The 26,833-nt window shown below is 36.3% G+C and overlaps 2 protein-coding genes across 11 annotated transcripts in view; both read right to left on the bottom strand.

The window, feature by feature from the left end:
- rg (A kinase anchor protein rugose) overlaps nt 1–26,833 on the bottom strand; it is a 399,649-nt gene that overhangs the window by 325,441 nt on the left and 47,375 nt on the right. The gene's annotated exons all lie outside the window — the stretch shown is intronic.
- LOC142980472 (neurobeachin-like) overlaps nt 1–26,833 on the bottom strand; it is a 223,713-nt gene that overhangs the window by 12,624 nt on the left and 184,256 nt on the right. The window lies entirely within an intron of this gene.

A 26,833-nucleotide genomic window follows, 5' to 3' on the forward strand; every position in this document is an offset into this window, starting at 1 on the left:
AAGCCGGCTTAAGCTTCTTGTATAAAGCCGTCAAATCACGAGACGATAATAGGCAGAAAATTAAAACGCTGTCTAAAAATCAACCACCTGTCAGCCATATTGAATCATGCATATTCATATTTACCCAATAAAGCAATCGAAGCGTCATCTCATCAGGCACACTCTGCAGAGCGCATACAATCTAATAAGTTTGCCATTACGCCGCCCCGAGCCCCGGGGGAGGATCGAAATCTTATTATTTATCCCGGAGACCTGCACGTACACACCCCTTAGAGGCGAAAACGTATTAGAGTTTAGTTGGCACCCCTTTATACTGAGCGTTGATCGGTCAATGTCCTTTTTTGGGCGAGTGACTGTAAAATTATTTAGAAAAAGGTACAAAATATAAAGAGATGCAAGATTTTATTAAATTGGGACTTAAAAGTAGAGAAAATTTTCTTAGATAGATTTTTTTTTACACTTTTATATTTTGAGTTAATTGGCTGACAATAAATTTGACTCCGGTCGAAAAAAATCAATCTACAATGGAATTAAAAAGAATATCAAAAAGTAGCCTAAATTTTCGTGATAACTTTCTGACGTTCGGCGGTACTCTAATGCATTCCTGCCTTAAGAAGTAACAGAAGGGGGAAGCCAGGCACCTCACAGAACCAACAAACAGCAATTATCTGATATAGCTCTACCACTTTTCTAATTGGTTCGCGCCATCGTTTGCTGGCCGCGTATAATTTACTAATGAAAAAGTTTCTCAACCACCGACTGCCTCAACTGAAATCTTAAGCCACGAGTCGGCGAGATTCAACAAATTATTGCTCTACATTTTATAAACAGATTGACTTGGAATCTGATTTAATTTTACGTTATAAATTTCATTTTTCAGCCGCCATAGAGCCAGTACGTGTACAAATTCATAACTATAAAGTGCTGCGTCATATTTAACAGCACGATTACATTCAGAATCGAGTTTAAATCAATTTCACATGCATACTCAACAGCACTTAAAACCGTATGCAAAAGAGAATTTAAAAACGAATAACGCTTGTAACTTCAGATTTCCTCCGTGTAAGTAAATTTCTAAACAAGAAAATAAAACGAGGTCTCGCCACTAGGGAGACATAAGTGCGCAGCGCTTATCCAATATGCATCGCGCTCGGGCGGAGGTAACGATCGTCTCGGTAAAAACGGTTCGCACCTGCCACAGCCACGTGTCACTCGACAATGTTACCATGGTGATACATCCTATAAAAACGTTTTCCATAAATAAACCCTTTCAGAGTTTCGTTTTGCGGTGATTCGAGTGTTTATTGTGTTGAGCAAGTATATTCATACATGGATAAGATACCTTGGGGCGCTTTGTGTTACTCACAGTAGAATGTTTTGTGTATCGATGCACCGTTCAAGGGAGCTTCTCGTAATCCAAGTGACACGTGAACTGTGGGGAGTGTACGAACGTAGGCGTTTTGTCGTACGTGGCTGTAACCCATCGGCTTAACTTAACACCGCCTCCGCTCGTCTGCTGGCCTGGTACCTGTGTGCACTGAGGCGTGTTATTCGCTACAATTTAATTCTATCTTATTTCTGAGAAATGAGAAAAGGATCAACAACTCAGCGAGATTTATTATCAATAACTTTGAAATTGTTTTGTTATTCTAGGTTTGTATTTTATTGGTTGTTGATTGAAGTTAAATCTGGAGTTATATCTTTGTTAATATTTATAGGGATTGTTTATTCTATTTTCAGTAACCGTTGTATTCTATCTCTATTGTGTATTTCTAAGACTTTGTCACACAGACTATTATAAAAGGGACTATCAAAGTAAAATTCCCGATAGAAACAAGGATGTCAATAACTAGTTTCAAATTCGAGTTCGTGAATGTCTGTTCATAGAATATAATCAATTTGGTTCAATAGCTACAACGTCGGGTATGTTGAAAGCGTGTGAAACCAATTTATCGTTCAAAAATAAATTTGTGTGACAGAGGGCTGCGTCCGTTCGGTCCGGTGGTCCGGGCCCGCACGTAGCCGCATAACATATCGAATAGGGACTAAACGTTTTAATCTTATCGTCTGTGTAATCCTACACGATTAATAATCTCTACAAATAACTTGTGGTTAAGTAATAGTGATAAATTATTAAGTTTTTTGAATGCTCAAATGCATCTCTTGATTTATTATGTTACAAATGATATTATTATAATATCACATTACACCGTTTTCTTTCCTTTTCATTAGATATAAAACTTATGCTTTGTTAGATTGGTAGCACATTAATTATAACTTTGAACATCGGTGCCATACTCGAAGAAAATTAATAAACTACTTGATATTTAATACCAGGTTTCAGGCTTTTGCTGGTTACATGCTTCAAAAAGATGAACTCATAAAGCAATTCATCAAAACAACTTGCAAAATGTATGCTCTACTTTGTATTACAATGTTCGTTTGTACAGATTTTAATTCAAACTTCCTGACAGCGAAGGGTCTGACAGTATAATTCCAAAAAGCCAAATTTCACAAAGGTTTCATGGCGCGCAGTCAAAACAAACAAGCTTTGTTGTGTAAAACTCGAAGGAACTGAAACATCTATCATTACGGGTCCAACCCGGCCGAAACTATTTTACATCGCTTAGTGTGTTATGGGGCCCTGGTACTTGCGTTGGAAGTTAAAACATGGGAGCCCATGAATCTTGTTAACTGCCGACCCCACCACATTGTTATGATTGAAGGTAACCTCTACGTTATTAACAATGGCGTGATCATTTAATTAAATTCCAGGGAATGTGATATTTAACACCACAAGAATCAATCATCAAAAGCTTAAACCTCTTACTAATTTCAATAATTTTCGCATAAAGACTTATCTATTAAAATAATCAGAGAGGTTCCCTTCTACTTCTCAACATTTAAATGAGAAGCACATTGTGATATTCGTAGTTAGAAGTAGACTTGTATCAACTCGTCTAACGCAGAAGCCATCCTCGACACTCCATACTAATTAGAAGTTCAACATCTTCACAAGAGTATTGTCATAATTAGCAGTCCCCGACTAAATGAATATATAGACTAGGTACTATTCAAGACAATTCAATTACAAAGAACATTTCCATTTAGAGAACTGCGGCAACTAACAATACAACATTATTCCACATCTCACGCTCTTCTGAACGAATACCCACACACGATCCAGTCGCTATAATTAAAAAACTTTCAAGATTATTTTCATTAGCTACCCGTCTGTAGCCGGCCTAACTCACGTACGACGAAACTTGGTCCATTCGAAGAAATCGTACTATATACGTACAAAGTTGAGCTTTTATTGTTCCTTAGAGATTTTATGTGTTGCCTTTATTGAATTGAGCCTTTTGAGAGCAACCCTATTGAAAAACCGTTCCAACTTTTATTATTATTGATGGTTTTCAATGTTTTGATTGAAAGTGTGTTTTTACTGTTACATGTTATGAACCATAACTTTTAAATGCTGCTGTTGCAACTGTTCTATTTTTTTAGTACGGTCCGTCTCTCAGCGAATGTAATCGATATTGAAGTCACCTGATTTGCCATACACTTGAAATTTACTATTACGTGTTCTTCGAAGCAAAGTCATACCACAAATGAGCTTAGAGAGGTTTAACTCTCTACTCATTACTGAGTTGCTAGGGCAAATAACTATGAGCTCTCCTTCAAAGCTGATCAGTAAAAAACTGCTACAGTCAGTATTACTTATGACCCCAATTATCGTTACCGCATACAGCATCATTCACTATGACATGAGTAATGCCATCCCATTCTTTCACGTAGTAATAAAGAAGGAAGGATTATGTCGTTTAGTTGGCCACCAATATTAGGGCTGCTGGCACTAAGCTGATGATTATACCTCTTCCTAATGTCCGGCTTACCTCCTCGCAGTTTATGATAGCCTTGCATCTTAGTATTTAAAGATTAGGAGTCGCAATTAACTTGGATTGCAGCACATCCTTAATGTTCGTTGTGGTTTTGTAATCTTCACAGAGTTTATGATAGCCTGGTAGCTCTACATCTAGATAAAAGCTTGGTGTAAGAGATTTGCTGACAATGATGCTGCAAATTGGTGAATGGTTGAGATTCAAAAGTTAATTTGGTTAAGATTTAAAAGTGAGTCGTATATTATTTTTCTTACGCCATTTTTGTGCCACTGCAGAGCAAGGGTGTCCTCCCGGAACAAAAAAGAACAATGGACTTACACCAAAATATATTTTTACAACAGTTCCAACAGTCATCGTCTATACCAAACGTCTGCGTTCTAAAATGAAAAGCGTTAATTGAAAATAAAAACATCAGTAGGCTTTTAAAGTAATTATCGAACGAGTCCCAAGTGTAAAATAATAATATTTCACACACATCATAAAATAATCACGGCTGAATAAAAATGTCATTATCGCGGGCGGCGGCGACGGGTTAAGTGCGTAACGTGGGCGGCACAGCCTACGCGCCTGCTATTCTTTCAACAGCAAAATTGTAAAGTAATATACATTAACGTCGCAGGGATAATTTTAAACTCGTTGTCAAATAAATTGAAGAGTGATGTTTTAATTTGCTATTTCTTATTAACCATTTGCTTTTAAAACCATGTGAGTAGAAATGCTTCGCATAGTAAATTATTACGATTTAAAATTCTCTCATGAAATCAACAGTTATGCATTTTAGCCGTACCAAGAGGCAAATAATATTATTATAATGTCAAAGTTTGAATCATTCGCTTCGAATTCGTCGGAATACAATAATGACCGTCTGCCTGTTCGCAATTAACTCAAAATCTACTTATTGAACCGACAGAAATAGTGAACTCGGAAAGTTTTTAATAATTAGTACTACTTTTTTATGTTAAAAAGCTTTAAAAAGAGCTCTGCTGTTATGAATATAGCAATTAGAACATGTCACATGTCAGGTAGACTTGACGTAAGTCGGTGTACACGCGCGAAATTAAGCGACAGAGTTCTAAATACATAACCGTCCTATGTAAATATAGGTGCGGGTCGGAAACGTATATGACTTCAGTATGTTATGTTTCATGTTAAAAGGTATATGGAAAACAATAGATAATATTATCAATTTTATTAGTTAAGTTATGGATAACAACATTTTTTGCTATTTAGGAGGAACATTAGCAAACTTTTGATTGCTACTCGATTTTGCAAAAAGAATAAAGTTGCACTATGCGGAAACCGAAAACAATATTTAAATACAAATACTGGAATTGATAGACTCAACAGCACCTAATAATTGAGAAAGCGGCTTTCAAAGATATAATAGTATCAATTACGTAACAAATTTACCAGGAGCGCAAAACAGACAAGGAGTTATTGACAAGCTTCGTCAGCAAAGTTCGATAACTTGGAATCAGTTACAGTAGTAATCAGTAATAAACTAGAGTTTAGGCCGGTAATTAAATACCTCCCCACTTGTATGCTTACTTGGTACTTTGTTAGACGTTAATGGCGTAAGTTTTCGAATGAATAATTTTATTGACGTGGCCCTATTCTAGGCTCCTTGGAAATCTATTAAATGGTAGTTTCAAGTTGATGTTAGCATTGTGAAGACTTGCTAATATCATAATGTTGAAATGGTTTGTGTAAACTAACAGTTCAAAGGAAATTAGTAGACTGTTAGGCATAAGATGAAGTTTCAACTGTGAAAATTGTTATGAAAACTATTTGTGTGAATCTCGCATATGATTATAATGCTTTTACTTTGTGAATGACTCCACAAAATATTATTCCAGTGACATTAGAAAATAATGCGAAAGTTTGTGTGGGTGAACGTTTGAATGTATGTTTGTTATTGTTATTCACGAAAATACTTTTGAACAGATTTGAATGAAATCTGATACGCAGATTTTTTATAACCCAGATTAATCACGGGAAATTCAACATTACAATACAGTATCCATTGCTGTAAGACGCAGTCGAACAAAGTTTTACACATAAAGCTCCATATTGAACATCACAATAATAAGATATTCGGCTGGCACCTTCAAACTCATTTTCTCTAGATTTTCTCATATGAATGAACAAAACAATATTGCTTCAACTTGCTCACCTTCCTAACATGTTCGTGTAATAATTTTGACAGTTCAATGCGTAACGCCCCCTGAATTCTTACACAAGATACTTTTGTTATCATCTGACTTCTAGTATAATTTTTGGTACAGAAAGAAACTGCATGGTTGCCGAATTACTTGGTCCGAAATAATTGCCCGCTTAAGGAATTTTAGCAGTATTCCATACCTTTAAAGTAATCAACACAATATGTTACAGAACTGATAATAAAGACACTTCTTTTAAAGTTAATATCTCAGCATAATAAGTGTTTAACCATAGTCTAAGTCTTAAGTTAAAAGCAATGATGAACCCGCATCGCCACGGGACCTCATTTGTCAAGCGCGGCTAGAACACTGCCGTATAAATCATACTATGACACTATTTATGAACATAATTCGCTTCAACCCACGGGAGTATTCGTTTCGAAGACTGACGATCATTTCCTTTAATTTTTCATCCATGAACTTTGACGTAATTGGACAAGAACGATGTTTGTACAACAATTACTTAATATTGTATGACATTCGTTGTCATTGCTAAGCATTGCTATGTAGTAGCTGTTTATAGTTCGTCAAAGATTTAAATATGTACATTGAGAGTAAAAAATATTTAACAGTTTACCGCTGTAAGCCAAAATAAAGGCGTGAGTGTAGCACGCGCAATGTGATCGATCTGTCGGCATCTGAGTGTAATATTCGATTCAGCAACTATTAGAAGAGACGGGGAGTGAATTCGTCGCGCGAAAAATTCGCTCCACTAAATCATCGCTCGCGTATAACGCGGAAAAATGAACGGTTTACGTGAAACGCGTCGTTTTTGCTGACGCAGTCGTACTCGCCTTTGTGAGCCGAACAACTTTGAGCCGAGTTTGTTTCAATTAGGGCGCGTGAATCGCCGTTTAGCCTCTCACTTTCTTATTTCTTTCCCAACTGCAACTTTTTAAGAATTCTTTTACCTATCTCAGTGAGAGTACTATTCAGTAATTAAAAGAATTCACTCAGCTAAATTGACTTTCTTGCCTTTTCACATCCAAGTTATGTTGTATAACATGATGTAATAAGTGCAAGAGAATATAAATTACGTTGCCGAGTAATGAGAGGTCCCTCGCAAGTAATTTCTGCAATACATTCTCATGTGGCATCTCGACACGCGGACCAGACACCTCCCTATTCGCATGGAACCCCAATAAAATCAGCATTTTATGAGCAATACACACAACACAATTCTCGCTACTCTTTATTTAACGCACGCATCCAGATTTACGGGTCCTTAAAGCAGTGCTATTGTTGTACCACACACTTTATGTGGTTCGCAAACAATAGTGGTGTGCGTGACGTTGCCGTCTCCTTGCCACTTATATTGTCCTGGTACATAAAAGTTTGTTCACATAATGAAATCTTTAAGTAATTGTACTCGCATTTGATACAATTGAAAGGATAAATGTATTAACTCTTTGTTGGTAATTAATTACATTCTGGTCTGGTTTCAACACATAAAGCAGTAACTTCTCAATTAATTAACAGATAATTCAAGTTGGCAATAGTGAAAATTGTCGAGATGATTGCAGTTTTAGCTTTATGCAAGTAGTTTTTAACAGACTTTTGAAACGGACTGAATTATAAGGTATAGTATTTTAGGTCTAAAGAAGTGGCATTATAAAGTACTCTTTAATTTTATAGCCGAGATATTTCGTAGCAAAACAATAAAATTGTGAAAAGCGCAATGCATCCTTTTATATATTTCAAAGTAAGTTCACTTGAAACCGAAACTATCAATATCAGTGCTCTTAGCTGTTGGCAATGGCTGCGGGGTCGGGGCGCATTTATCTGCCGCCCTAGTAAGTCTCGCTGTTTCAACTTTAAAGTTGTTTGCTTTAGCCCGCCAGTGCCACACTGCTCCGGTTGCTTTCAATTAGCGCTGGTGAATTGGCTACGAGACTTACAAGTAAAGCGAACTAATGACCTCCCACTGCCTCTGTGTTCCTGGTGTGCGAAATTACAAATGTGTTTGTGATTATTGTGAATTTGTAATTAAATTGTGCATGGTATGCATTAAAGTAAAATTAATGGTGTGGAAATATTGGAACGGCAACCGCTATTTTATCGCACTGCGAGCAGCATTAAGCATTGAGTCCGATTAATTCATTTAGTTCTTGCACAAAATGTGTTTAAAAAGTTATTTATTTATCAGTTGATTTTCGAAAATGAACAGAGTTACTTTTTTAATGAATTCTTTTCCCATATTCATACGTATATTAAAACAGGGACAGCATGTTACTTAATTACCCGAAATACCAACATATTCCACGGTATTTTCTAAACACCTAATACAATTCACAGCAGCATGGCTGAACACAAAAGCGACGACAGTTAACATATGCGGTGTGACGTCACACCGAGCACCGCGGGCACTTTGACACACCTGTCTCACCTGTGTGCAACTTTCAGCACATTAGCGACCTCAAACCCCCTCCCTCTCCCCTCCCTCACACGTCTGACTTCGCACTCTTCGCCGCAGACCGCGACTTCAATAACAAAGGGACTCGAAAAGTGTAAAGGTTTTAACATACTAGCGACTTGAGACGTGTGTCTGTAAACTTATTTTCACTATGACACTTAGTCTACCTGTTACAAGTTATAATACACTGGTACACAAAGCGTACAGTATGCTGTTACTTTATGTAGCTCGTAGGTTATCGGACACTTACAATATAATCAAACTGGCCCTTAGACTAATTCATCATAAGCTAAATAAGGAATTTTTGGTAAGAATAAGCTTTTCAAGTTATTCTACAAGTAATTAAGTAATTCAAAGTAGGTTTAACTTAATGCCTGTGGTCAACTAACCACGTAATATCAGCCTGAGTTAGCGGTTTTCCCAGAAAATTTAATAACAATAAGCCATAACATTCTTTTTTAACACATGCTTTTCGAAAATTGTCTCCGTCGATTTCAAACAGCACTCAGGCCGCTCGGACCGTTTGCCTACCTCATGGCTAGTTTACCGACCGGTGAGTGCAACTAGCTATGAACACCTCAAGAGGTACTACGCTAGTGGCACTCCACCCTAAGACCCTGGCCGTCAGAAACACGTAATGCAAATGCACTCTATATGTAAGAGAATTCATAGTTATTCTTAAAGGCACGCTTGTATAAATCCTTTTTACGTTTGAGAGATAGTTATTCTACGCCTTTAACGCGATGAATGGGTTTAGAAAACGTTTAAATGTTATTGTTAGAAGATCGCTTTGAAGGTTTTTTCTAGTTGTATTTTTATAGTATAGTGTTCAGGAATAAGTCTTGAACTGTTTTATCTTGCGGAAGACTTAAATACACCCTTGATCTCAAAAAGTTGTATAAAAAGTAAAAACAAAAATGTTTCGATCGAAAACTAAATTTTATTATCAATGAAGTAATATGACGAAAACATGCTGAAAACAAGTTTCAGGTTTGATGATTTTCTTACTTAATTTCAACCATATTATAAATATTATATTAAGAAGAAACTAAACTATGCAATCAAACCACATTACCAGGAACACATAAACGTATAAAAGTCAATCACATTAAGTAATAAAAGTCAGATTGGAACATTAATCACAACGCAGGGGTAACGTCCAACTTTACCTCAAACAATCGCTATTTTAGTTTTTTCCCCAAACATAAATAACGTTGGAACTCAATAAATATGTGTTTTCCTCAAAAAACTACTTACTTTTTGATCACACGTGTAGTTACCTGATATTTTTTGCTGTCAGGTAATACCAAAATACACCGACCGCCGTTACAAAACATGACTTATAATATTTATATCAAATTGTTGTGCTCGAGTAGAGCTATGGCAAGGAACTGGTATTACTAGAGATTCATTTAATTACTAGAGCACTGCGTTTTGCAAATTCGATTCCATAAGAAATTAAAACATTCTGTAGTGTTTTCAACCTTGCCAGATACAGGTAACATCACCAAAAACTAATGCGGACGAAAGACTAATCAGTTTAAAGATTTTGCGTATCTTACTCTTCATATAATCAGTCCTATTTGACGACATAGACTGATGGCTATACATGCTTAGAGACCCACTGAAGGATATAACTTTAATAAATGGTTTCCCATCTCGAGTATGACCACAGTCCCCTCAAGGACCCTCCTTTGATCGAAATCATCAATCTATACTCTACTTATGTGCTCCTGGTAGAGCCACCCCCAAAGCTCCTTGTTAATCGCCTTTCACGCATCCTTTCCACATGACAGCATCTCTGAAGACCTTTCCAAAATTAAATTGTCATTGCAACTCCTCAACCTTCTTAATACATCTACGTACCTGGTACCTATATCCAATTAACGAAGCACTTACGCATGTTAATTCTGTTTCTATCTCACTCGCTCTCATATAATCTAACCTTAGTAGCATTTTTTGCAATAGAATCATACGCAATATGACGTGATAGCCTAAGGATTATCCTGAGATGGGTAAACAGACACTACTAAAGTAATGCTTCTTAAAAGTGCGTCACTATTTACAAAAATGCAAAAAAATATCAAATCATCTTATCAAGGTGGAACTACAATGACATGGTGGAACACTCAGGTGAAAATAACTATTAATTAACAAAACAAGGGAAACCTAGACATATCACCACATTTATATTAATTTGCTTGAAAATATACACAAATGATTACAAGGGGGTTTCGTCAGCTGTACAGGGTGTTAATCTGCGCAAATTATTGTGGAGCACGTCGCACAGTCGCAAACTCGACTGTCGCTAAGTCACTCATATTATGCCGACTTTGTCGAAATACATGTATGATAATTACGCTAAACGCTCCACGAGATGTATGTTTGCGAATGATCAGTGTTTACGAGACTGCTGGGTGCAAATGACGGCTGTAAATTACAAAATTTCACGTTGCATTATACGAAAAAAATATGCAATCGGGATGTTTGTACGCGTACTTGACTGTATTAATCACTTTATAATACAAAAATAATGTTCGACAACTTAGTGGGGCGCCTTGGCACGCACGATTAATGTAGATTATAATGAATAATACTGTGTATTTCAAAAATAAAGTAGCTACTAGTCACCTGCAGGTCACTAATTTTCAATTTTGTAAACCTCTGTCACCCGCGACTCTTTCCTTGCCAACTTCTTCTTCTTATGATTTCCTGGGTCACGTTAAAATTTGCTTTGATTATGATCCGTTGTTTCCGTGTTATTATTATTATAATAGCTAATACTGTAGAGTATGAAGTACAGCTATAAATCACCTGATTATGTAATATAACTTAGTTACATCGTCTTGGTAATCATGATTACGCCATAACTTATAGCTTAACCAACTCCCTTCGTTATATAAAGTGGTGAATTATAATAATTGCAATATTAGCGTATGTGCTGAAATATTAGCTACATCAACCTAATTTACAGTAATAATTATTTCTGATTCTGCTACAAAACAAATCACTTTCGAGCATATAAAGTCTGAAAATGCGCAATACTGAAAAGCTTGCAATAAATTCATATTTCTGATTTATATTTAAACTTTTCTACATTTCCGGAACTATCACCGCTTTTATCGTTTGTAGCATACATTACCCCATATATGTACATTTTACATTTCCAAAAGTGCACTCTATTTTCCGGCTGGAAGCCCAGTATATTTAACTTTTAAAATTCGCATCGCAAGCGCGTCACACTCATGGACATGAAAAGATTGACTGTTTAAACCGTTTATTACATTTATTTGCTTTAAATCCTTCCGGCTTGGTTACCAATGAGATGGTTCATTTAATTCTGCAGCTGTTAAAAACAAATACAATGCTGCGATACAGAAAATAAAATATGTTTTGGCACTTGTGCAAATAATATATTAACTGGTAGAGGAATCTTTATTGATAAACGTTTTTCTCGCAGTATTTCCAGAAATAACTGAAGATATCAATTAAGTTATTATTCATTCAGTGTGAAATCGAACTTATAACATCCAATGCATTTATTATTTATTTATTATTACCACTCTCTCATCCAATATTCCACAATCCATCAAAGCTCAGTGTAGTGTTACGTTCGGTGCAATGCGTCGCTACCAGGGTGACATGATCACAAGGAGTTCTCGCGTCCATTTCACGAGCCAGCGGATGCAATTCCACATCCGATATCGAATCGGACGGCATCTATTCGGATGACGTCACTAAACTGCTCCCAAGGAACGAGGATACTTGCCAAACGGGATACAGACTGCCACAAAACTCAATTTTGTATTTTCCGCAGAAAATATGATGCGACGTTCTATTTCCAATTTTAAAGTAAGCATATCAAATAGTATGGTTAAAAAGATATGAATTTTTAAGATGATATTTTTGAATTTGAATAAATCAGCTTGCTTCTCGGATAAAGCTCCGAAATTCGAGCTATCGCTACAAGACCCAAAAGCTTTACGATATCTAAATTTATTTTTGTTTATCCTGGTTTAGTGCCGTAGGTACATGAAATCTAATCTAAATAAAATTATAATAAACATTTTCGTATACTAGAACATCAGAAAACACAACACACTCCCGTGATTCGAGGAAAAACTGTTGTCGCCACAATATATCACTTATAATCTCTTTTCCTTTACGAAGCCCTAATAACACGAAACCGAAAAGTAAAAGAATATAATATACCAGGGAAACATAATGCTCTTTAATATTTGAGGAGCTTCAAGCGGTAGACAGGCGGATGGCATTATTTAATAATGGCAACTCTCAGGCGAATTATATAATTAAGTCATATTATACCTGAATATTATAAGAGCTTTGTCTCACATAGAATTTACTGGGAGGGAAAAATGTTTTGTGTATTTACGTCTGTTAAATAGAAGCACAATGTTCACATATACGGTTCTGAGTTTTTATTCCAATATAATTTTTAAAGCAACACTAACTTATGCCCATGGCTTCACTGTTTTATGATTTTTGTTTAAAACCGAAGCTCATGTCTTTTAACATATAAACTATCCAACATCAGCCATTTTGCACTGAAAGATAGACAATCAGACAAGCACATTTACAATAACATTTTAGTATGGGTAATTTGGCATTTTTTTAACCCATTACTGTCCCACTCCTGGGCAAGGGTCTCCTCCCAAACGAGGGGTAGGCCTTGAGTCCACCACGCTAAGTCTGCATTATTAAAATAAAATAAGCAATAATGATTTCTAACAAACGACATAATTAGTCTAAAATTACACGTTACGGATACAACATTATAAAAATAGAACATTTACGTACAACATTTATAACGAAGGTAAAAAAATCACGATATTGGAACAAGAAACCAATTAATTTCCGCTGATTGCCAACGATTTGAATATCTCGCTAACAAGCTGCGCCGAATAAAAACAAAAAAATGCCAACGATAGATTTCTGCGAAAAAAGTTTATCTAAAATATATTCTGATTGACCGAATCTTGGTTTAGGTGAATGATTTGTATATTAAGATGGGGTTTTTAGGGGTTAGTAAAGGTTAAGGATTTATTTAACTGCATGTTTGACGTAGTGGTTAACGTGGTCAATTCGCCGCGATAATCGTTGCCCCGCGTGTTAAGGTAATTGAATCCCACATCGGAAATTTATTTGTGTGATGAGAACAAGTATTTGAGCCTCTCTGTGTCTTCCATGCTATGAATCCCATATGGTAGTGGGGTCAGCCTTCCTTATCTTTCTCCTCCACTTCGCTCTGTCCTGGACATCGTCTGCGGAAACCTCACACTCACTCATATCTTTTTGCACTACAGTTTCCCATCTAGTTTTGGGCCGTCCTCTGGATCTACGACCGGGGAGAGAAAGTTGTAAAACCTATAGTACTTTACCCGACCCGGGTATCGACCCTGTTACCTCATGATCGATTACCAACCGCGCTACAAAGATAGCCAAACATTAAATACATCAAAGTTATCGATGCATTGATCAAAGTTCTACAACAAATAAATACTAATTCGTATTGAACTTGAGTTATTCAATGGATAAAGGGCAGAATGTTATCAAAGTGTTACAAGTCGGGACATTTGAAGGTCATGTCAAGTACATACAAGTCTCCAGGCGCCGTGATCTTTCAAATTGGTCTGTATTACAAACTAATCTTATATCATCACTCTGTTGAACGATGAAGGACGACGCAATATCAATGGGTTTGTAAATGTTATTTATTTTCTACAGCAAATGTATGATTAACTCTGCTTCTGTGGCGTGGTCGGTAGAGTTGAAGACTGCTGACCACAGGGTCCAGGGTTCAAATCCCAGTTCGGACAAAATGCTATAAGTATATTAGATTACTATCAATAGCACTTCGGACTTTAGTTAAGGGACATGGGACTAACTTTATTAAAGGCGTAATGCGGACCTCTGTCTATACCTTTGGGTATAACAGACGTGATGGTATAAATATTAAGCGTCAATTTTGACCCCAAATAATAGCTTTTGACACAAATATGAACCGTCAATTCGAATTCCTCGTTAATCGGATAGTTACAAAGCAAAATGAATAGAGAATCAAATCTCCCGAGCCGCGCAATACCTAACAGCGTTCTTCATATTTACAAAGACTCACGCGAAATTACAACAACACACTTTCAATCACGTTCCGTTGTTTATCCTATTTAGTTTGCATTATACAGACAACACGTAAACATTCTGCTTTCACACGAAACTCACTAGATATTGTTTTTCAATATGATAAAGACTAATGATCTCTATTTATCCTGTCTCCTTCGTTTTATACTTTCCTAGTAATTCGAAACGGTATTTTCTTGTTTATCAACAATATTTTATCGATAATAACAACGTGTCTCATCAGTATTCCGACGGGACTCGAACTGGTTCAAATGATAATCAAATTCTTGTTTTTGTTCGGCCAACCTTTTGCTTAATTTAACGAGCAGCCGTCCTATGTAAACTCTGTGTTCTACGAAAAATATACTTCCTTCGGTCTCATGGGAGCCTAGTACGTGTGCCCCTTTACCTGTATATGTGCACTTTAAAAATCACAGACAAAAATTGTATTGGTATTTTCCGACAGAAAAAGCCCAGGGTAATACCGCTCTGAGAAAGAGTTTTCAGTTTCTTAAAGTTGAAACCTAACTAGTATTTTCAAAACTAAAAATATATTTTCTCTTCTTTCTCGCGTCGAAAAATACAGCAAAAGTTGGTTGGTCGGGTAATCTGGGTTTTTATCCGAGCTCAAAAGAAGGCCATACCGTGACTTCTGTGTAAAAAGAGACCTCCTTTCAGATTCAGATTAAGTTTATAAAGCCGTAACTTAAGTTTTAGCTTACAAATCAGTTTTCATAAAGTACTAAATCTTTACTCAATACAATATCACGCCAAGGGGTAGATAAAAACTGACGGGACATTTTAAGAGAAGAGAGGATTATATCTATGTTGTATATCAATCTACGACGTCCTCTCCGCATTTCCATTCACACCGCAGTAAGTCATTATTACTCACAAAATAAACCAGTAATATTCGTATTAGCGTCGTTTTCGGTACTCGCGTAACATAAATTGCAAATGTCTGTACTTTAAATTTACGATAATGTGAATTGTTCGCGTTCGGCGTATCGTAAGTGGATCGCGTCGGTAACGAGACGGCACAGATACGCGATAGGCTGTATCATAGCGTAATAAACGCGTAGCGATATCGCCTCGCGCGATATCCGCACGCCGATTGTCTAAATGGTCCCGTGAGAAAGGCTGATTTTATAGACACGCTTGTAGCCGAGCGGGCGAACGTGTTAGGCCTGGATATTTCCTTTGCAGCTGCGACACAGCGTTTACCTACACCTTTGACAAACGTTAAACATTAGGTCAAACATTGTAGGTGTTACTCATTCGCGCGGTGCTAACAAACCGCGACGAATGATTCACTAACATCAGTATCACAAAATGCCACGTCCAAAATCATTGTTTAACTTGTCACTAAGTTAACCACCAATACGTTTTTGAACAGCGCTTACAATCTCGCGTTCCGTAAGTATTCACTATAAAACCAGCCTAATGTCTACCGTCTCACACAATTATACGTTAGGGTCTCACAACTAGACTGTTAGACATATTAATCTTGGGTTATTGTGCCTACTTTTGTGTTACTGCCGTTAGCCGGGCGTTAAGAAATCTTTGAATCGCGTTTATGGCTCCCAACAGCAAAATGTATTCTTTGAAAATATTTTGGTGAAACAGGATTGAAAATAGATTTAAAGATTGCCTAGTATATTACGCCTCATTCAGCCACAAATGGTATTAACTATAATAGTATTATCACGGTTTGCTATCTACTGCAATTGGACTGTTTTTAATAAGGTCTTAAATGTTCTGACAATTTTAAAATTAACTCAGTAATATACACAGTAGTTATGTTGCAAAGCATTTTATCACGAAAGCTTAACAAAGTTACGCGGATGTATCCAATAGATGTATCTTACTAAAAATATCCTGCACCAGTCAAACTCAAACATACAGAGTATCTTGTGAAAACTTTCCGACGTATTTTACGCCATCAAAACTAGTTTTGCGAACTTCCAAACTTTCCACAATACATTTGATTGGGCGGGATTTCTATTGAAAACTTGTGGCGTTTACAACGGAAATCGTTTGGAATATTTAAACTTATTTACCGATCGTGTTGGGAAAGTTTTCGCGAGTTTCCTCCGCGTGTATGGAAGCGTACACTCGCTGAGAAGTTATGAAATCCTGGTACCGGAATCTTTGTTTGCCAACTTTCTATACATAAAATCGATTTGATTAAAATCCAATATCGTTTCACATGGCAAAGAATAAGTTAATTCTTTACTGTTGTTTTCATAATGTAGGAATATTTTTTTATCTTATTTTGCTAAACTAAACATAACATTTAATGTACAAAACTCATCAAGTTACAAAAACATACGAATTAAAAGCCAATATACAAAAGTTTTAAGGATCGTATCGACACTGTCTACCCCTATGGGGAGAAGGTGTTATTTTATGTATGTAGGCACATACATACATATGTATGTAATGGTTGATTTGTTAGCTACACAGACTCTAGTCTCTTAAAAAAAACTAAGACAAAAAAATATGTTCAGAACTCAATTGTCAAGTGGCTGCGCTACAAAAGAGCTCTACTTACTGAAGCATAACAAACAAACGTTCATATTGTTTGTCAGTCCGTGTGTGTTCAATGTAAACGTCAGTAATACGCGGTACAATGCTGGCTTAGTGCTGTGTTTTTATTTTGTCTGCGAATGTAAAGACGTATGGATGAACAACTGTGTTGGATAGTGAAATATTGTATGTTTGATATTTACACCTTTTTGTTGAATGAACGATATTGTTCTCAACGAAATAGTAAAAATACGGCTGTTAGATAATTTTCTTTATACATTATTAAGATCTTGTTTCTGTCTTATATGCATTCCCGCGGAAAAACTTCTTGGGTTAAAGAGTTAAACTACTCGTGTCCAGAATTTTATCAACATTAATTCAGTAGTGTGGCAAACTTTCGGATTTGTTTAGAAGGATAAACTGTAATTTTGCTAATTGAATAATTAAACAGCAAAAAAATAACCATTTAGTTAATCATAAAATTCAACGACTATTTCAAATGCTTTGTACGAAGATTACAAAAAAAGGATATTTTGCATTTGAACCAGCTACAGCGCACTAATTTCTAATAGCCAATATACTATTATTTTTACTACTACTATTACTACTGTTTACTATACAAAAGTAGCAACAACATTTTAAAATAACAACCCTTTTACTGAACACTGATCAAGTGACAACTAAAGAAAGCACTAAGAATAAATCCCCGCGAAGCTGTCAGCCTGTCAATATTCATTTATAGCCGTGTAGTCCAGTCATTATAGTAAGTTCACCTCGGAATTCGAGATACCCAGCTGTAAGTCTGTAAATACTTGTATATTGACACCCTAAAAGTTGTCTCAAAACCTACATATGGTAGGGTGTACGCAACTATAAAATTTCAAGGTCCAAAGTCCCAAAAACCGGTTTTTTGAGCTTTTTTTGTAAATATCTCATTTCCTATGGAATTTTTGCATTCGTATTCATTACCAATATTGTACAGTATAAAATTCTCTACAAATTTTGTTTGAATTTTTTTTTTACGGTGAACCGTTTTCGAGATAGAGGGCGGAGAGCGCGCGGTCACAGGATCATTTCAAGTCAACCGGTGCCTCCGGTCGAAGATGCGCCATATATAGTTGATGAACTATCGATAAATCAATGATTATAATAATAAATAAATTTAACCCATTACTGTCCCACTGCTGAGCAAGGGTCTTCTCCCGTAATGAGGGAGGGGTTAGGCCTTGAGTCCACCACCCTGGCCAAGTGCGGGTTGGGGACTTTGCATGCCCCCAATAAATGTATTTAACAAATTTTATTCAAGCAAGGTTTCCTCACGATGTTTTCCTTCACCGTTGGAGCATGTGACAATTATTTCTAATACACACATAACTTCGAAAAGTCATTGGTGTCATCATTTTCTTCATAATTATATTAAATCTATATCTTTTCAATAATACTGATTTATTTGTTTTTTTTTTTCATCATGTAAGTAGTTATTAATATTAATTAGGTTAAAATTCAAATATAGTGCCTATATTTTCATGAAAAATTCTGCAATTACATGGGCAGGTAAGTGTTGAAAAGTTAATTAATACTGAATAAAAAGTGGATAGGTTATGAAAAAAATTATAAAAAATAATGTAATAGTTAATAGAAATTGACAAATATTTATTAATCATTGATTTATCGATAGTTCATCAACTATAATATATATGGCGCATCTTCGACCGGAGGCACCGGTTGACTTGAAATGATCCTGTGACCGCGCGCTCTCCCCCCTCTACCTCGAAAACGGTTCACCGTAAAAAAAAAAATTCAAACAAAATTTGTAGAGAATTTTATACTGTACAATATTGGTAATGAATACGAATGCAAAAATTCCATAGGAAATGAGATATTTACAAAAAAAGCTCAAAAAACCGGTTTTTGGGACTTTGGACCTTGAAATTTTATAGGTGCGTACACCCTACCATATGTAGGTTTTGAGACAACTTTTAGGGTGTCAATATACAAGTATTTACAGACTTACAGCTGGGTATCTCGAATTCCGAGATTCTTACCTAATTTAAGCTTAATTGACTGCACTAGTGTTTTTCTTTATACCGAACAAAAAAACCTCAGCAACGATATTTATAATACATTTTCCTTTCAGCGGATGACGTGTTCGCGTTGACAATATAATATACTAGAGTACCATTACGGTTTTTTCCGGATTAAAAAGTTATTTTACACGAAACAATAGCAAATTATGCACTATAATCTTTCTCAGTGGTTTTGTCGATCTATTGGTGTAAAGCGCACAATAATGCGTACAGATTTTGAGTTTACTGCGAATGGACAGACAGACGGAGGAGAGTTAGTTTCTTAATATGTAGTGACTAGCTGACCCGCGCAACTTCGCTTGCACCACATAAAGCCCTTCTCCCATTACGATACGCCCGCGCGACTCTAGTCTCGGAGACTAGTCGCCACGAAGTATCTCACATACATTTGTATGGAGACTCTCACATTACGATACTGGTATTCTACGCGTTCGCGACTAGTCTCGCGATACCCGCCGTGTTGGTCGCTTGTGCGTCGCGTCTCGCGTAGACATGCGCTTAACATGTTCGGGAGCGGATTGAACATGGAATCATTCATTTCCTAATTGGAGCTATGTTCAGGAAACATGTTCGCGGAACTATATAGTTCCACCACGTTTCAAGTTTGACAGAATCTAACATTTGATAATATATGGTTTTAATAATGTAACAAGATGCAAGTAGGACTCTTTAGACATTCGGTAAAAAGATAAAAATTTCTTATCATCGTGTTGTAGTTCTTGTGCGGCTACAAAAACTCTACAATTTATGTTTCTTTCAATATATGGATGAATCCAGTATTTTCTACTCTTGCGTTGACGTCTTCTATTTCTATAAAACAAAATACTGCAAGAGCTTCATCGTCACTGGAGTCGCTCGACATAACGTCAGTCTACAAAAAACGACTTTGCACAAATGATGAATTTAGTAACTTTTAAGTTGCATAATATGCGAGCATCGGGTAGCGAACATGTATCCAACTAGTATAATACTCGAGTATCGTACCCTACAAGTATCGTAATGGGAGAAGGGCCTAAGAGAGAATGGGTCAAAAATTTTCCCGTTTTTGTAACATTTTTTGGCTGGTACTCTGTTCGAATTGGTAGTAGCGTGATGATATATAGCCTATAACCTTCCTCGATAAATGAACTATTTAACACTGAAAGAATTTTTCAAATCGGACCAGTAGTTCCTGAGATTAGCGCGTTCAAACAAACAAACAAACAAACAAACAAACTCTTCAGCTTTATAATATTAAGAAAAGATTAGTAAAGATAAGCAGACACCACAGAACACCAGTTTTCAACTTATAAACGTCCCTTGGCTCATACACATCCATACATCTTGACATACAGGTCCGCCGATTACCACTACTATAGACCTGATTTTATTTAAGGACGTCACCATCCATCATCATTCCATCCTCTCTGCCTACCCCTATGGAAACCAGGCGTGATTCGATATACCTATGTATTGATAAATCAAAGTGATTCTATGTTTTTCTTGCATTTTTTCCCTCGTGATGAAAACTTTTTATAACATCACACCCACGTCTCTTTTCTAATGAAAACGAATAAACACTTGCATTTCAATGAAGATCTATTTCTGTATCATGTGGGTGGGAAGCTGATTGCTTTAATCAGACAATACTGTTGCTGCTTTTCACTCGTGACGATTTCATTTATAAAAAAGAGTACAGTGTTGATAAGTATATTAATTTATTTCACAATCAAGTAATTTACTATCAGGCTGTACTATTTAGACGGTAGGCAGAGAAAACCGAACATGCTTAATTTTTTATTGATATTGTTCAAGACAGTCTTGATGCAATATTTATTGAGATGCGAAAGTTTTTCTGGTTGCCTGTTATTCATTCCTTAGCTTTCGTTGCAAAATTGTTTTGATAAATTATTAAAACATATAAATTATGTTAGACATACTAAATGAGTTGCAGAAACCAACGAATATTTTTGCACCCCCAAAAATATAGGCACACAGTGCCGTGAAAATCAGCTAGTAAGAAACAAATCTGTTTCATTACAATGACATGATGTAAATATAGAAATCCTATCATCGATGTAGTTACACTGATATTCCGAGTGGAGGGTGGTCCCCCCCCCCCTAATGCTCACGAATTAGTCGCGAGCCGCTGACTCCCGATGGAAACTCGCCGACAGACCCGCACATATACAGACACAAATACAATTATTCATTAGTGCGTGTTTTATGCGAACTGAATCAAATAAGCTTTAAAATGGGTAATTTTGTGAATTAATTTTATTACTTTATAAGAGTTTTTACATACTGCACGTATTTGTCAGTCATTCGGTACTTTTTGGCTTAAATTTCAGGATTTTCATTAGAAATCTCTAGAATTATATACATTACAAACAAACCATTACCAAGCGAAGTGAAAATCAGTATGTTTGCTGTTCAAACTATAATTTCTTGGAGATGATTTCGCATGGTCGACAATGCGTAAGCATTATGGAGTTTGACTTACTCATGTGTTAAATCGCTTCTTCAAGTATCAAACATCAAACTCAGCATGTAAAAACAAATATCGTTAAAACAAGTATGGAGTATGTTCGAGTCATTAAATTTGTAAAGGAATTCGAGTCTTTTGTTAAAGCACGCGCAGCCTGTGATGACTTGTAGCCTTTTGTTTAACTCCTTCAAGTTACTGCGAGCCTAGTACAATGGGCTCGTGTGCACCCAAGGGAGACCCTACGTTTGCTTTGGACCTCGTTGGACCCTGTCGAATTTCATTCATTGTTTAACTAGAGCAAGCAAAGGGAATGTTCATTGATCAATTAGGGTCTCTTTTATTTTACTTTCGAATGCTCAACTGTAAAGCAACATGAAACTGTGTAAAAATTTGATGAGAATGACCCAAGGCGTGTAAGAACAATAGAACATGAGAGAACTTTTGTACTTCTAAAAACTGGAAGTATTTAATTTTGTAATACAATGAAAAAACCAAAGCCTAATAGTAAAGCAGCGTCATACCGTTTCTATTAATGTTGGCTAAATAGCAGTACTATCAAGTTTTAATGCATAATATTCAATAACCACTTGGTACTTTATAAAATAACTGCCACTATGCAGAACTGGCAAGATACTTACTACTTTACAAATCCTAGTAAAACCCTCCAGAATAATAGAATATTTTACAAAAATGTATTCTCAAATAAAATTCTACCTCAAGATGAGAAGGTGAGGTCATTTTAAACCGCCACAGATCTGTCGTAGACGTAAATTTAACAAAATATTTCTCACCGGCTTTTATCGAATTTGCGTCAGTGTCGATAGGTGTATAACCGAGGTTTCCGAATAAGAGAGGATCCGTCGCCTTGGGCGGGAATCGAATTTGGGACCCGGAGCTACCGAAATTGATTTACCTTACCCTTCCCGCCACGAGGTTACAGATTTCATATTTGGGATCGTGATTTAGAGTGAGATACAAACGTTATGTTCGATTTTGTAAGGTTAAAACATTTACTGAGAATTCTGTCATGCCGATGAATAATTTTCTTTTCAACAAATGAACTTTTTTTATGGCAGATACTAAATTCTATAAAATTAGAATCAATACGAGTATTTTGAATCGATTAAGAATATTTATGGCGAAATAAAGTTTTTAATCTTGTACACCCCATCTTGCTAAATGGGTTCTTATACGGGATATCTATAGTTAACTTACAATAAGCTTGCCCCACCATGCAGACAATTAAACAGCATTTTCAATTTATAATTTTCAACTTTATCAACACGCAATTCTATGAATCAGAACTTTCAATTGTAAACTGATCAAGAAGTAACAACTAAATTCTTGCAACATCTTACAAAGAGACTAAACACTAAACTGAAATCGCATTAAACCGGCACAATCCCATCACAAGATGGCGTAACGTCATAATACAGTTTTAACCAGCAACAGAAAGGAATTCCTCTCAACTCGAGATGCTTTAAGAACTTGTTCAAACTCCCGGAGCATTCTCACTTTGGACCCGAGATGCGTAATAGAGTACCCTAAAATTCCACTAAATTACCGTTAATGGATAATAGCTGGGTGTTTATACAATCTAACCGAGCGGTGAGCGCCGAGCGGCGAGCGGCGGTCGAAGGGTTAAGAATTAACTTTCAAGATTTTAACGCTTTTATTATTAAGACGATTGTGTGAAGTTACGAAAGTACCTGTGATTCTTTTCTTTTAGTATTAAGGTGCGTTAATGCGCTACCTGTTTCCAATTCACAGTATATTTGTTGATATTCTCAATCAAGCGTTAGTTCTTTGTAATAAAACAAGTATTTACTAAGCAGTTTCATAGGAATGTCAAAAAAATCACAATGTTAATATCAAACCTAGGCATATTCAGACAGCAAAACATAGTATCTTAGACAGTATATTACAGTAGACATAGTGAATTTATTAGCTAAGAATTGTTTGTAAACTCATTTTCATTTATACCTTAAAAAAATGCAAGGTAAAATGCGTGTTTGCGTTATTCCCGTATTCTATTATACAATAATCATTTTAATATTACGTCAGGTAATATGTGTTCGTATACATAAAATAAAACGCTAATTTACAAATCTAACCACTACAAGTGAAAAGCATCATTTGCATCACCAAAATTTTCATTGACTGAAGTACACACACAAAATGCAGTTCACAACAAAAGCTTGATTACAAAGCTCGATAGCAGAACAAACCACACATCACGCATACTACATTGATATTAATACGTCATCACGTCATCGACTAACGGAAACCTTACTGTCCAATAACGAAGCGATGCGAAGCGATCATTCTCGATTAAAGCTCGGTTTGTCTTCTGGATCTTATTAAAAGAAGAGATTTTGACAGTTGTTTTTAAATATTTACTGTAATTTTATCTATGGGTTATATAATAATTATTATCGATAAGTTGTAACACTGGTCCTGAAAATTGCTTTTTCAGGATTTTTAATGTCGGCTTGCAAGGCATACAGATGTTTTTCTTATTTTCTCGCAAAACGTTTGGGTAAACGTCACAAAAATATTTAGTGTGTCTAATTTAAATGATTAGGTATCGTATTAATATAAGAAACGACTACAAAAATGTGCTTAAAAGAACAACATTTTCATGCACCATATAGCCTTATGTTAGTGGAAAGCTAACTTAACCCTGCTCGCCCCAACTCTATCGACAAGCGGTTCATACAGCAATCGGTAGATGCATCGATTGATACATCGGTTGAACAGTGCGCGTACATAATGATGTTCATTGACCATTGCTGCAAATGTATTTACCTTGTTCTAACATTGGACTGCGAGGGATCAACGTATTGTTTGCTATGCGATGCGGTGGAGTAATTAGGACGAACGCTGGTATATCCAACACTGTTTTGCTCTAATTGCGTGTTTGAACGGATGAAAATTTCAACTGTTTTAGCAGCTTATTGACGTGAACTGACAATGTCGTTTCGCGTTGTTGCTACAAAATAACTGACACTATGAGTAGAGAGGAATGCGTGAACTGGAAAATTTTGGTTTATTTTCCAAAATATTGTAACAGGAATTTCAATATTAACTTTATTAACTTTAAGATTTTACAGTCGTATCGTAATAATCAACAACTAACAACAAAAGGCTTACAATTTTGCGCAGATAGACATCTAAATAAATATGCTAGCATAGAGTCAGAATATTACAGAAAAATGTGTGTGGATGTGAGTGAGGAGTTTTAATATAATTTTAACCCACTAACACGACATCTAAGTGCACACACTGCAAGCCTGTGAAACTACATCAGCCAGCACATTAGGTACAAATTATAAGCTCAATACGTAATTACTTGCATACAATTAGCGAGTAAAATGAATTGTCGGCGACAATACGCGAACACACGCGCTAATGGCTCGGCTCAGAGCAAAGCCGATTAGTACTAATTGGATATTCTTCCTGCTTAGCGCGCGAGGCATAAAACGTGATTTTACAAAACATTTAACAGCCGTGGAATTAACTTCAACGGCTTAACGCCAGTTGCACTCGACGGCCGGTAAATCACCACTGAGGTCAGTTTTACCTTTATGACAGTGTCACAAACAATTTCATCTAAATTTTATGCCCCTTATTTTGCTATCCAAACAGACCTATTTTAAAATAGGTCACATAACATTACCTATGCAGTATGAGTGAAAACTGAGTATAAAGCTTCTCTCCAGTGTATTGGTTTTCGAAAAGATTAAAAACGCTTATGTATGAGACAAGGCGATATTTGCATTTCACTCACCCCAAGCGACGCGACATGCTTATTTAGTTGAGAAAGATGCAAATTAGAACGTGTTGGAAATATTGTGCATAATGTATTTTAAGTACCAGGAGAGCAGAGATTGAAAGGAGTTGTATGCATAATGTTATGCACGCGAGGCCTCGGCCCACATGTTGTATTGGGGTCGACTTAATTATAAATTTCGAGGGACAATATTTCATACGGTGTTTGTTGTTAAGCATGGACAAGCTTAGGGATAGTGATTGGGGTCGTTTACAATTTCGTCTCAATTATTTAGGGAATACAATTATGTTATCAACATGTTGTTTTCGTAATTTATAATTGCAACATCCCTAAATTATTTTGTTCGGTTAAAGGCACGAGGGAATAAACTTTCTCGAATTGATTTATTGCTAAAGCGGTGAGTAATTACGGAAGCGTAATTTTCTATATGATACAGATAGATACACACAGATATTTCTTAATGCGGTTACTTTTTGTTTATTTTAAATTCTTTGGACATTGTACCAACATGCAGCGGCATAACATCTATGAGAAACAAACTCATTCGGTGTTTATTCCAACCGGGTGAAAGGCTCGATCATAACATCGATCAGAACCAGTAACCGCTGCATGGATCGATGCGCTGATCGGTTCAATCGTTCATCGCTCCTAATACCCGAAATAGAACAAAAAACATATGCCCCAGTTTGCTTATTTTCTTCCAGTGGCGTACGTTAGGTCAAAGATGGTCACTTCAAAAAATATGTAGTACAAACTGAAAACGAGTTACGTATCCTTGAGATCGTAGGCATTCGACCACCAAGATTTATTTTTCGTTTAACATAAACAAACAGTAAACTTTCATTGTTAAAGACAGACTATAAAACTGAACGATAAGCTTATTGTATTTATTCATTGGCTCACAGTGGCGCAGTATTCGTGAATCTCGTCTATCTCGGGGAAGAACGTTTGTCATTCAGTGCTACAGAGGTGCCACCTAGTGGAGGGGTTCCCTTTGTTTTCTAAATGAACTGGTCCCACCCACGGTGGTTGCGACTCTGATAAAATACTCCGCCCGATTTAAATGGGCGTTAGAGCTGTTTGTGGTGTGCCGCTTAGAATGAGCCGGGTTCGATGCGAGACTGATAAATCGTTAAGAATTCGGGCGGATCTCTTGTTTAAGAATGAACACTATTAGTCAGCCGACGGACTATCGAGATAAGTTACAGAATTTCGAGTTAATGACTTAACTATTCTAATGCTAAGTACAGGTTTCCATTCGGTAGAGAAAGGTAATCTTTTACAG

The sequence above is a fragment of the Anticarsia gemmatalis genome, chromosome 18, assembly GCF_050436995.1.
Source record: "Anticarsia gemmatalis isolate Benzon Research Colony breed Stoneville strain chromosome 18, ilAntGemm2 primary, whole genome shotgun sequence".
NCBI classification, from domain to species: domain Eukaryota; kingdom Metazoa; phylum Arthropoda; class Insecta; order Lepidoptera; family Erebidae; genus Anticarsia; species Anticarsia gemmatalis.